This window comes from Lissotriton vulgaris, unplaced genomic scaffold (assembly GCF_964263255.1).
Source record: "Lissotriton vulgaris unplaced genomic scaffold, aLisVul1.2 SCAFFOLD_2405, whole genome shotgun sequence".
Classification (NCBI taxonomy): Eukaryota; Metazoa; Chordata; class Amphibia; order Caudata; family Salamandridae; genus Lissotriton; species Lissotriton vulgaris.
The window spans coordinates 329,976-343,042 of NW_028250489.1; the positions used below are offsets into that span (position 1 = coordinate 329,976).

General features: G+C 42.4%; 1 pseudogene across 1 annotated transcript in view; it reads right to left on the reverse strand.

The window, feature by feature from the left end:
* LOC147663254 (solute carrier family 22 member 7-like) overlaps window positions 1-13,067 on the reverse strand; it is a 359,210-nt pseudogene that overhangs the window by 308,211 nt on the left and 37,932 nt on the right. The window contains exon 2 of the transcript XR_015305363.1: window positions 1,758-1,861. The product of XR_015305363.1 is annotated as a solute carrier family 22 member 7-like (transcript). The remainder of the gene's footprint in view (window positions 1-1,757; window positions 1,862-13,067) is intronic.

The following is a 13,067-nucleotide window of genomic DNA, read 5'->3' on the forward strand; positions in this document are numbered from 1 at the left end:
GATGGAGTATTAGAGGTGGTGCCAAAGAGGTTGGTGAAGAGTGGTATGACACTTGAGAGAGAAGTGGCAATTCCATGTGATCTTAGTTTCACACTTAGAATATATCATCTCGGGAGCAAGGGGAAGTCCTAAACGAGCTGGCAGAATCCAAGCAGTGAATGCAACAGTCCCCATAGATAAGTATCACTACAGATCTTTTCTAGGGTTGGTAGAACATTACTCCAAGGGATTTTGTCAGCTCATTGTACAACCCCCGAGCCGATGATGTAAAAACATGCAGAATTGCCCTTCACCTTCAGCTGAGGGATTATTCTTATTATTCTCTTGATGTGCAGGTGCAAAAAGGCCCACACAGAGAAGAAGACTGGGGGTTAGCACAAAAGGAGATGTGGCTTAACTGATAGAGCAGCTGACTTTGGATCTGCTGAACCAGGCTTGAGTCCTAGTGTTGGCTCAACAGCTTGTGGTTCTGGGTAAATTACTTGGGCCAAATTACGATCTTGGTGGATGAGTTACTCTGTCTCAGCGGTGACTGATCTCCCTTCGACCAAAACATAGATCCCATTGTATCCTATGGGATTTGTATTTAGGAGGACGGGATATTCGTCACCGGTGTGATGGAGTAATTCGTCCACCAAGATCGTAATCAGACCCTTAATCTCCTACGAAAAATATTTAACTTCTTGTAATGTGACCTGGCACAAATAAAAGCTATTGAAGCATCGAGAGTTGAATAATGTGGATAATAAATTGAAACAAACTATCCATAGCCTCTGTGTTATGTTGGTGAAAGAGAGGTGAACTTGGAAGACAAATTGAAAAGAACAGGGAAGATTTAATAGAAATCATTTTTTTACTCCGTAGTTTTAATGTGTGTGAGCAAAAAGAAATCTCTTATCGGTTGGACTAATGTAGCCTGTTAAATGGACATTTCTTAAATCTTAAACCATTACAACTTCAAACACCATCTGCCACCTCACCACCAAGAACGTGCTTTTTAATCCACATAGGGGAGATAAGAATGCTTCCCACACATAACACATTGTACCCTACACAGTGCTAGATGTAGGTAAATATTATTTACTGATTCTAAAATACCGAATTTTACCGGTTAGGTATTTTAGAATCGGTAAATGCTATGTAGCAAAAAATTTGGTAAAAAATACCGAATCGTTAAGATTCGTTAATTACCGAATCGGTATTTACCGATTCGGTAATTGGCATTGATTCCTATGGGCCTTGAGGCCCATAGGAATCAATGCCAATTACCGAATCTGTAAAAGGGGGGAAACAGTGAAGGGTGGCAGGGTGTCACTTTGACACCCTGTTGCACCCCTCAATTGTGTATGGGCGCACATGTTGCAGACATGCATGCCCTAATGGCATGTATGTCTGCAACATGGCACTGACGCAATTTGCTTAAAATTGCTTTTTGGGGTTATTTAGCACCAACTTGTAGTTGGTGGTAAATAACGGATCCTAACATGGGATAAGCACTCATTTAAGTGCTCCCTACATTAGGAATTCAGTAATTTACAGAATCGGTATTTAAGCAATCGGTAATTTACCGATTCCTTAAATTACCGATTCGGTAAATTACCGAATCGTTCATTTCGGCCCCTACATCAGAAAAGCCTATTACCGGTCGGTAACGGCCGAAATTCGTTAATAGCCTTCCTACATCTGGCCCACAGTGACCTACCACATGGAGGAACATGCGTAAATAATATGGAAATAACGGGCATTTGATACTGTACCTGTCAGACAGGTACCCAATAAAAATGGCTCCCACCGTGACCCCAATGAAGAAAAAGGAGGTTGAGGCCTTATTGAGCCAGTTCCTCTCACACACGAGGTCCCACTGAAAGAGAAAAGAGCCAATGTCAGAGGTGGACTCCTCTTCTCTATTTAGTTTTCCATTACATTGGTCAATAATTCCTTTCCATCTTTTTATGCACAGTAGGAAGTATGGTCTATCTAACACCTTCCAATTCGATAGGTTATCTATGAGGCTCTTCTGCTCTAGCGTGGGACAATTCACAGGACTTACAAACAAGGGATCCAATTGTTGATGGTGATATCTACCCTCACCTTGAAACAGTGCAACTCTCACAAACTGACCAATGAGGACCCGCCAATTCTTTTAAGCCTTTAAAGAACCTGTTATGAACCCAGTTCTAGTTAAAAGGCTTGATGTATCCCTCCATTATCTATTGAATATTCTCTGTCTAACTCTAGAGTTTGCCCCCTTAGCAAAGGGCAGCAGGCCTTGCTAGCACCTGGGCAGCTCTTTCTTCTTTTTTGGTCTGAAATAGAATGTGCTGAGGTGCTTAGATCATGGCTTGACTCCCCGTTATTCCTTTACTACCATGCCTTCTTTAAAACATGATTTGTCTTGCCTCCATACTTTTTAAAAAAAATTGAATCAATTTTTTATTAAAGTTAAAGCACAGAGTCATTATTGCAATATCACATTACATTCCAATTTCCGTGCACCATAGTGCCTCAATAATCACAGACTTCATGTATTTAATGATTTGGAAGGTCACTGTTTCGATTTCTCCTCATTGCCATATCCTCTGTTGGAGGTGCAAATCTCCCCCCTAAATGCATTCCACCCACCGCACTTCCTGTCCCACTTCTTAGGGCAGCCCGCTGTTTTTAGACCTCCCTCTCCGCAATAATGCATCAGTCCATCTCTGCCACCCATCCCACCGTCAATGGTCCTGTGTTGGATCCCCAATGCATTGCTATAGCCCGCATCACCAGCAGGTACCCCAGTACCACCCTCTGTTGCTCTAAGTCTGTCAGGTCGATGGCCTCCCATATATTCAGAATCTCCATTTGCGGCGTTAATTGAAGGTGTTTACCAGTATGTGTCTCATTTTATGGGTTGCGCTGCTCAACAGGGGATGTATAATGGGAAAGTCCCATAGGACGTGGTAAAATGTACTGTCTTGGCCCCATCCTCTAATGCATAACGTATCTGCTCGGCCTTCTATTTTGGCCAGGAGTACTCCAGAGAGATAGGACCTGTGGAGTATTTTCAGTTGTATAAGGTGGAAGCGGTGGTTTATTGCAGTTTCCCTAGGGGACATTAATGCTGTTTGTCAATCCTCGTCTATTGGCGCTATGTCTGTTTGCCAGCGATCTCGAAGATTTTGGAAAGAGTCAGGTAAGTTATTACAGAGTTTACGGTATTGTCAAAAGCGGTTCCAAGAGCAGGCGATCCTTAAAGGGGGAAGAGTCTGGCAAGGAGGGTAGCTCTGAAACGTTTGTTAGAAGAGCGTGTCTGATCTGTAAATGTCGAAAAACCTTTTCTGTTGCAAGAGCATGTTTGGTTTGTAATTCCTTAACACCTTAGCTGCGTGTAAACATTTCTCCCCAGTGCTGCGCTGTCCATTAGAACTAGTGCTGAATGGACGTTCAATGGTCGTGCGCAGCACTGGGGAGGTAGCGCTGCTGACGACCATTGGCCGTCAGCAGCACTTAAGGGGTTAAATGTGAGAAGCTTTCCTTTACTAACCAAGTCCCCTATGTTGGTTATGCCAATGGTGTCCCATTTATCAAACCCAGTGTGGTGGCAGAGCGATCCCAACCATTGAGAGGACCACAGCGGTGTGGCTTTTGTGAATTTATCCACCCACTCCAGGCGCTTAGTGGCCTTGTGCCAAATGGCCATGGTTTGTGTCATAGGTCCCAGATACCGGCCTCTTCGGACCTTGCTGTAAAGAGCACCTAAATATCTCTCCCTCCCTGTTTGGTATTGTTCTAGGTGGAAAGACGGGTTCGACGGGGAGCCATAAATCCAGTGGTTGATGGCCACCAGCTGTGTGGCCCAGTAATGGAGGCATAGATCCGGAAGGGCAATCCCCCCATCGTCCCACCCCTTTGTTAACTTCTGGAGGGCTATCTGAGGTGCTTTCCCATCCCATCATAAAGTATGGATTTCCCCTTCAATGGTGGTAAAGTAATTGTCAGCAAGTGAGAATGGGCAATTTTGGAGTACGTATAAGAATCTAGGGAGTGCCGGCATTTTAAATAATCGACACCAAAAACAGGGTCTGGGCTCACTGGCAATAAGGACAAGCCTCACCAGAACAATAATAAACCAAACAGGGGTACCAATATTGCCACACTACTTATGTTGTGGATCACGGGTGATCGCTCGAATCACTGACTAAAACAGTAATTCTCAAGGAATCTTATTTCAGAATAAATCAAATTTGTTTTATTTTTTACTTAATGCATATATCAAATCAATGTGCACCTTTTTACTTTTTTTCAATAGAAAACATTTCTTTAGTTCCACATAGTAGATCACAATAAACACAAATTAAACAAGGAACAAGACGAATGTAGTATTTTCACAAAAATCACGACTTGCATTCAACACGCCAGGACGGGTTCCCAAGGCAAGCGCCGAGATACCCTTCGGGTGATCGAGCGCTATATAAGAACATACATACATACATACATACATGTCAATTCATACCAAACAATACATCGTATCTACATACATTTCAGTTTTTATACAAATATTTACAATATCACAATTTGAAAAGACAAAGCATTGGAAATAGGCAAGTAAACAATGTTGGTATGTTTCCGAGATAGTCAAGGATTCCTAATGCTGAGTAGAAGAGGTCTACGCGTTTCGATTACCCCTGGTTATGGGGAAATCTCATCAGGACCATATGCCTGTGAATGGAGAACGAAATTGGGTCAGGTGGGTGGACAAAACCAATACCTCTCAACGCTACAGTGGGAAGAGAGAAAACTAATCATACCTCTTAGTTGCTGGCTTCACTTTTTGTGGTTGTAACTGTGGACAAAAGATGAAGTATCTTTTAGCCTCTACTATAAACAAAACAAGGAGGCGTTTACACAATCTTGGAGGAAACATTCATTCGTGACTACTCACATAGTATTACGCCTGCTGCGGCTGTGCTATTAACTGGAATAGAGTTCGGGTGGAAGTGGATATCTAAGGAAGATAAGAAGGACTGGTAAGGGAATTTGTTCGAGGAGCTCGTGTCGGTGGTAGTAATGATTTAGAGATGCGACTTACTTATATTGTTAGCGCGGGACGTTCACGGGTGTTTGTGTCCGCATGAAGCAATGTTGCCGCATGCTCCGGTTTCCTGAAAGGGAAAAGGGGGCTGGTGTCAGGTATCCAGTTTGTTTGTAACGGTCGCTTCTCTGGCGATGTTCGTCTCACATGGTGTGTCAGTTTACCTGTTTGGGTTATGTCCGCTGTGTTAATCGGGGGGTCCGCGCTCTTCGGTCTCTGTTCGTAAGTCCAGTTACCGGCACCATCCAGTCGGTAACCCTGATCTCGCGTCTTGTGGTTTTACTCACTTCCTGGTTCCCAAGGGATTATGGGGATTGTAGTTTGGATGTCCGTTGTCTTGGAAACGGATCGCGTTTCTGTTAGGTTTGGTAGTGTGTTACCCAGTTCACAGTCTGTGTGGGAGACAGTAGTCCGAATCTCGGTAATTCCATCTTTATTGACATCTCACAGGCGGTATAGCTCAGAGAGTTCATTGAGACCATTTATTGCTGAATTGAATTTAACTATTAGCATGGCTTCAGTGTGTGACAATTTCTCTTCAATGTCACCACCTCTGGGGTCTTTCTCAATTTTAGCAATCACTGTCCATCTTAAGTCATTGACGGTTTGTTTGTGATTTAACCAATGATTTACCAGTGGGGCCGTTATCACATTCTTCTTGATACGTGATTTGTGCTGGGTAATGCGGCATCTCACCTCTTGACTTGTTTTCCCGATATAAAGTTTATCACAGGGGCATTTGATGCCATATACGACTTACTTCGATTTACAACTTTGAAAGGACATACCCATATCTACAAACGGATTTTTACTCTAGAGTGGAATCAAGGAGATATTTAGGAGAATACCAAGGACGATCAACCAACAAATTCATTTCCTTCTCAGATACCTCGTCGGCATCAAGTAATAGTGACAGTGACGGTAACAACCAAAGGAGAGGTGGAAACAAAAGAGGAGCATTTCAACAACAACCAGGACCTTCTTCGGCTCCTTTTTTAGGAAGAGGCCAACCGGTAAATCGAGCGCGCCCACGATACAATCAGCCATGGGAAATGTCAACACGCAGGCAGAACTACAAGAACTGGTAGTCTCGCCGATCTTTAATCTGTCAAATAGAATTCTCACCACGTCGGAAACAAGCATTCTAGAAAAAGGTCTTTCCTTTGTCCCCAGGAGACACACCAACTTTGTCAAACTCAAAATGGAGGCCCTCGAATTCTGTCGAAAAATCAAACTAAAATCCTTCTTCGCCCAAACACCAGTGAATTTACCATCAGAGGTTACTGGATTGAAAAGAAAGTCTAAGTTTTGCCCACCAGGGAACAAAATCGCTAAAGAAATTATCACTTTCGAAAAAACAATCTTATCAGCAATAACCAAAATGGAAGAGGGAAGAAATTGGACAAAATTTAACATCTCACAGGATGAAAAACGGGCCTTAGAAAATCTCAAAAAAGACACTTCTGTAGTGATAAAGCAGGCGGACAAGGGAGGTGCCATTGTCCTATGGGACACAGAGAATTACAAAAAAGAAGTGATGAGCCAACTTGATAACGCCAGGTGCTATAGGAAAATAGGTAAGAACCCCACTACAGAATTGCAACAACAACTTAACCCAATTTTGGAAAAAGGCTTGGCAGAAGGAATAATTGGAAAGAAGGAATTCGAATACCTCAAATGCAACACTCCATGAACACCTCTATTTTACGTCTTACCAAAGATTCACAAAGACGAAAAGAACCCCCCCCGGAAGACCAATTGTCTCCGGATGTGAGTCTTTATTCGAACCTGTGTCCAAATTTGTAGATTTCTTCTTGAAACCTTTTATGACAGAAGTAAAATCATTTCTTCGAGATACAACTGATTTTATTAACAAACTCTCAACCATTCCATTTAATCAAAACGAAGACTTCCTAGTAGCAATGGATGTAACTCACTGTATACCCAGATCCCCCAGAGTGATGGTCTGGATGCAATACAGTTTTACTTAGACCAACGACCAAGACCCACCAGAGTACCAACAGAGTTCATCATGCAATTAGCAACGCTGGCACTAAAGAAAAACTACTTTAATTTCAACGGAGAATTCTTTTATCAGACAAGTGGTGTAGCCATGGGGTGCCCCTTCGCACCGGAATTAGCTATACTTTTTATGTCTTTATATGAAGAGAAGTTTGTGTACCAGTCAAATCCATTCAGGGACAAAATCACAAGTTGGAGTCGATACATCGACGACGTCTTTTTGACTTGGAGAGGGACGGAGGATGATTTGAAGGAATTTCATGATTGGTTAAATTCAAGAATGGAGGAAATCAAATTTAGTATCAACTACTCTAAAATAAAAATGGCATTCCTCGATGTCGAAGTATACCCAACTGATGAGGGTTTGGTCACAACACTATACAAAAAAATGACGGACAGAAATAAGGCATTGCACTTTAATAGCAGCCACCCGCGTAATTTGAGAGAAAACCTGCCATTTGGACAGTACTTGCGGATCAAGAGAAACTGCCATTTTAAAGATGAATACATGCTGCATGCTGCGAACTTGACTGAAAATTTAGCACAAAGAGGCTACCCTATCAAACTACTTAGAAGGACAATGAAGAGAGTATGGTGGATCCCTCGAGATACACTGCTAACAAATAAGGTGAAACCGACTCTAAACAGGATTGTTTGTGTCTCTACATTCTGCCCAAATTCGAATGTTTTCAAAAAAGCAATTTTACAAAATTGGCATTTAGTGGAAAATGTGGACAAGACACTCAAAGAGAAGCCATTATTCGCCTTCAAAAAGGACCAAAGCGTGGCCAATCATCTAGTTCGAGCAGCATTGAAACAGAATATACCAACATTAGGCACCATGCTAGGATTACCACCGATTCATGGGCACCACAGATGCGGATCTTGTATCTGCTGTGCAAGTACAGAAGAAGGAAATCTGTTTCAACATAAACAGATATCCTGGAAACACGACAAATTTACAAATTGTAAATCGAAGTACGTCGTATATGGCATCAAATGCCCCTGTGATAAACTTTATATCGGGAAAACAAGTCAAGAGGTGAGATGCCGCATTACCCAGCACAAATCACGTATCAAGAAGAATGTGATAACGGCCCCACTGGTAAATCATTGGTTAAATCACAAACACACCGTCGATGACTTAAGATGGACAGTGATTGCTAAAATTGAGAAAGACCCCAGAGGTGGTGACATTGAAGAGAAATTGTCACACACTGAAGCCATGCTAATAGTTAAATTCAATTCAGCAATAAATGGTCTCAATGAACTCTCTGAGCTATACCGCCTGTGAGATGTCAATAAAGATGGAATTACCGAGATTCGGACTACTGTCTCCCACACAGACTGTGAACTGGGTAACACACTACCAAACCTAACAGAAACGCGATCCGTTTCCAAGACAACGGACATCCAAACTACAATCCCCATAATCCCTTGGGAACCAGGAAGTGAGTAAAACCACAAGACGCGAGATCAGGGTTACCGACTGGATGGTGCCGGTAACTGGACTTACGAACAGAGACCGAAGAGCGCGGACCCCCCGATTAACACAGCGGACATAACCCAAACAGTTAAACTGACACACCATGTGAGACGAACATCGCCAGAGAAGCGACCGTTACAAACAAACTGGATACCTGACACCAGCCCCCTTTTCCCTTTCAGGAAACCGGAGCATGCCGCAACATTGCTTCATGCGGACACAAACACCCGTGAACGTCCCGCGCTAACAATATAAGTAAGTCGCATCTCTAAATCATTACTACCACCGACACGAGCTCCTCGAACAAATTCCCTTACCAGTCCTTCTTATCTTCCTTAGATATCCACTTCCACCCGAACTCTATTCCAGTTAATAGCACAGCCGCAGCAGGCGTAATACTATGTGAGTAGTCACGAATGAATGTTTCCTCCAAGATTGTGTAAACGCCTCCTTGTTTTGTTTATAGTAGAGGCTAAAAGATACTTCATCTTTTGTCCACAGTTACAACCACAAAAAGTGAAGCCAGCAACTAAGAGGTATGATTAGTTTTCTCTCTCCCCACTGTAGCGTTGAGAGGTATTGGTTTTGTCCACCCGCCTGACCCAATTTCGTTCTCCATTCACAGGCATATGGTCCTGATGAGATTTCCCCATAACCAGGGGTAATCGAAACGCGTAGACCTCTTCTACTCAGCATTAGGAATCCTTGACTATCTCGGAAACATACCAACATTGTTTACTTGCCTATTTCCAATACTTTGTCTTTTCAAATTGTGATATTGTAAATATTTGTATAAAAACTGAAATGTATGTAGATACGATGTATTGTTTGGTATGAATGTTGAATGCAAGTCGTGATTTTTGTGAAAATACTACATTCGTCTTGTTCCTTGTTTAATTTGTGTTTATTGTGATCTACTATGTGGAACTAAAGAAATGTTTTCTATTGAAAAAAAGTAAAAAGGTGCACATTGATTTGATATATGCATTAAGTAAAAAATAAAACAAATTTGATTTATTCTGAAATAAGATTCCTTGAGAATTACTGTTTTAGTCAGTGATTCGAGCGATCACCCGTGATCCACAACATAAGTAGTGTGGCAATATTGGTACCCCTGTTTGGTTTATTATGGCATTTTAAATAAAGCTGTCCTCCCTAAGAGAGATAGGGGCAGCAATCTCCAGTGTTTGACGTCTTCTTGTAGTCGCTTGAGGGGGCCCTGAAGGTTGTGATCATAAAACATTTTTGGGTCAGGTGTAATAAAAATACCCAGGTACTTAAAACCCTCAGTGGCCAATTTAATTGTGTAACCTTGAGGTAGTCTGGGCGGGGGGCCGTGTAAAACGTATAATACAGATTTGGACCAATTAATGGTGTATCCTGCGTATTTGCCAAAGTTAGTGATAACGTTAAATAAGCTGTTAATGGAGGTCTGAGGGGATGCCAAGTATATTAAGATATTGTCTGCATATGGGGATATTTTGTCTTCGCTCCACCTCAGTCCTCTTATTGAAATATCCCACCGTATCCAGTGTGCTAATGCTCGAGAGTCAACGCAAACAAAAGGGGGAACAGGGAACAACCCTGCCTGGTCCCTCTCTGTAAAGCAAATGTATGTGACGTATGATTGTTGACTCTGACTTGACCCAACAATTCGGTGTAGAGCAGTACCACCCATTGTCGAAACGGCGGACCCAAATCTAGCCAGTACTTCGAAGAGATGAATGTGAATGTAAATGTAAATGTATGTGTCTTGTATAGCGCACTGCTGCCCTGAGGCGTTGTGGCGCTGTAGACCGCTGGGACCCGTCCTGGCTATCCTTGTAAGATGGTCCTTACTGGGTATCGCCAAGGTGAAACCAGGCATCCCCAGCGAATGTGGGGGGCCGTTGTAGAGATGAGGCAAGCTAATGCCCAGAGTTGCCGAGTGTGATCCCTGGTTAGACAGGGCTCGACAAATCCGAAAAATGGTACTAGTCCTGCTGGTCTAGTACCATGGAAAATCCCCTCGACCTGACTGCAACCCACTTGACCTCCGTCTCTGAAAACGGAGCAAAAGTGACAAGTTAGCAAGATTTAAAGGCATCTTTATTGCTCTTTCCCTTAATGAGCAATAAAAATGCCTTTAAATCATGTTATCTTGTCACTTTTGCTCTGTTTTCAAAGACGGAGGACAAAAGTTAGTTTGACTTCCTACTCGCCAGAAAGGGCGAGTAGGACCTAAAAATAGCTCGTCCTCATCCATTCTCCCTCGCAAATGCGAGCGGGCGAGTGGATTTGTCGAGCCCTGTTAGAGTAGGCACCGAGGTGAGAATTATCGAGACCACTGACCCTGGTCCACGACCCTGCCGCGTCGGGAATTGAACCCTGGTCCCGGGCCATTCTCTGCTTCCGGGTCTGCCGCCTCTAACCAGTGAGCCACACCACTCCACCATGAGGCCACTCTATTGAATAGCGATAGTATAACCGCGTCTTCCTGCAAACACGGCTGTCTGCAGAGGACATTATGGACATGGCGAAAGTTTAAGGCGGTGTTCCGGCCGGGTACAAACCCTGATTGGTCTTCATTGACCAGAGACTGGAGGACTGCTATTAGACGAGCCGCAAAAAGTTTAGCTGATACCTTGGCTTCTGAGCTGTTTAAGAGATGGGCCTTTATGAGCCACAGTTAGTTGCCGGTTTACCTGGTTTACATATGACGACTATAGTAGCTAGCCTTTGATCTAATTGAAGAATACCCTGCTCTAGACTTTCGTCATACATGTTTTTGAGGTGAGGAGCCACTTTAAGGGCTATCCTCTTGAGGAATTCAATCGGAATACCGTTAGGCCCTATTGCCTTCCCGGAATTAATGGCAAAGATAGCCTTACAGATTTCTTCCGCTGTTATGTCTGCGTCTAAAGCATTCCTGTCACTGTCCGAGAGTGTAGGTAGGTTCATTTCCTCCAAAAGCTGACGCGAGTCATCGGAGGAGGAGGTGGTCTTGGAGGTATATACTGCCTCCAGGTGGTTCGCAAATGTTTCCGCTACTTCCCGGGGGTCCCTTACCCGCCTCCCATCCTCAAGCAAGATTTCAGGGACCCATCGCACACCCTGATCCCGCCATTTCAGCCATGCTAGCATTTTGCTGGCTCTTTCTCCAAGCTCATAAACTCTGTTGCGAGTATGAAGGAGTCTCGCCTGGGTTTTTTCACGTGCTAGGGCTTTGTATTCTAGTTGTTTATTCTGGAGTCTGTGGGTCTTGGCTTCGGTGGGAGAGGTATTGCGTTCCATCTCTAAGAGGAGCAAGTCACTCTCCCGTTGGGTCAAGTGTTCATTTTGGTTTCGGATATAGCCGACCTTCAGTGCTAGGGCCTGCCCTTTAATTACTGCCTTGTAAGCCTCCCATATGGTGTTTGCCTAATCGACTGATCCAATATTTTCAGTGAAATAGTGGTCTGTGTGTTCAGCCAGGTCGAATTGTGAGAATCCATGGATTAATGATTATGGGACCTCGGGTATACTGTTGGTGAAAAGTAATTTCAACCCTGAGGGGAGAATGGTCGTAGATGCCTCTTGGGAGCCCCTGGGGATGTTAGATATGAACTATGTCTCTGAAGGACGTAAAAAAAGAATTAATGAGGAACATACTTTTATGTGCATTGGAATAGTGCGTGAAGTGAGCCGTGTCAGGATTTAGCGCACGCCAAATGTCTACAAGTCCCATTGCGGGGGTGAAGTCAGCCATGTATGTACTAAATCAGGAGGGACAAGATTGGGGGTTGTCTGTGAAGCGGCCTATCGGTGTTCCAGGTGGTTTTGCAAGGTAAGTAGGAAATTGAAATTGAGTTGCTAATTAATTTTTTTAATTAAGTAAGGTTTTTAATTGGAAATTAAATTTATTTGGCAATTAATTTTTTTAATTGGTAATTAGGGTTTTTAATTGGAAATTACATTTTTTAATTGGCAATTAATTTTTTTACTTGGTAATTCATTTTTTACAACTGGTAATTGATATTTTCAATAAAACATTTTTATTAATTGGAAATTTATTTTATTAATTGGCAATTAATTTTTTTCATAAATGTTTTTTATTTAAAAATAAATGTATTGATTAACATTTTTTAATTGTTAATCAATTTTTAATTATCAATATGTTTTTTGTCTTGAAAAATATTTTAGTTTTCAATATTTATTATTTGGTAATTTATATTTATTAATTCATATTTATTGGTATTTATTGGTAAATTATTTATAAGTATGTTATATTTAACTTCTATGCTATCCAATACTTTCCCTACTCTTGCACTCTCTGGAGTTGGAATAGTAATTTTTACCCCTACGCTATCCAACGCTTTCCCTACTGTTGCAGTTTTTGGAGTTGGAATAGTAATGTTTACCCCTACGCTATCCAACGCTTTCCCTACTGTTGCACTTTTTGGAGTTGGAATAGTAATTTTTCCCCCTACGCTATCCAATGTTTTCTCTACTGTTGCACTCTCTGGA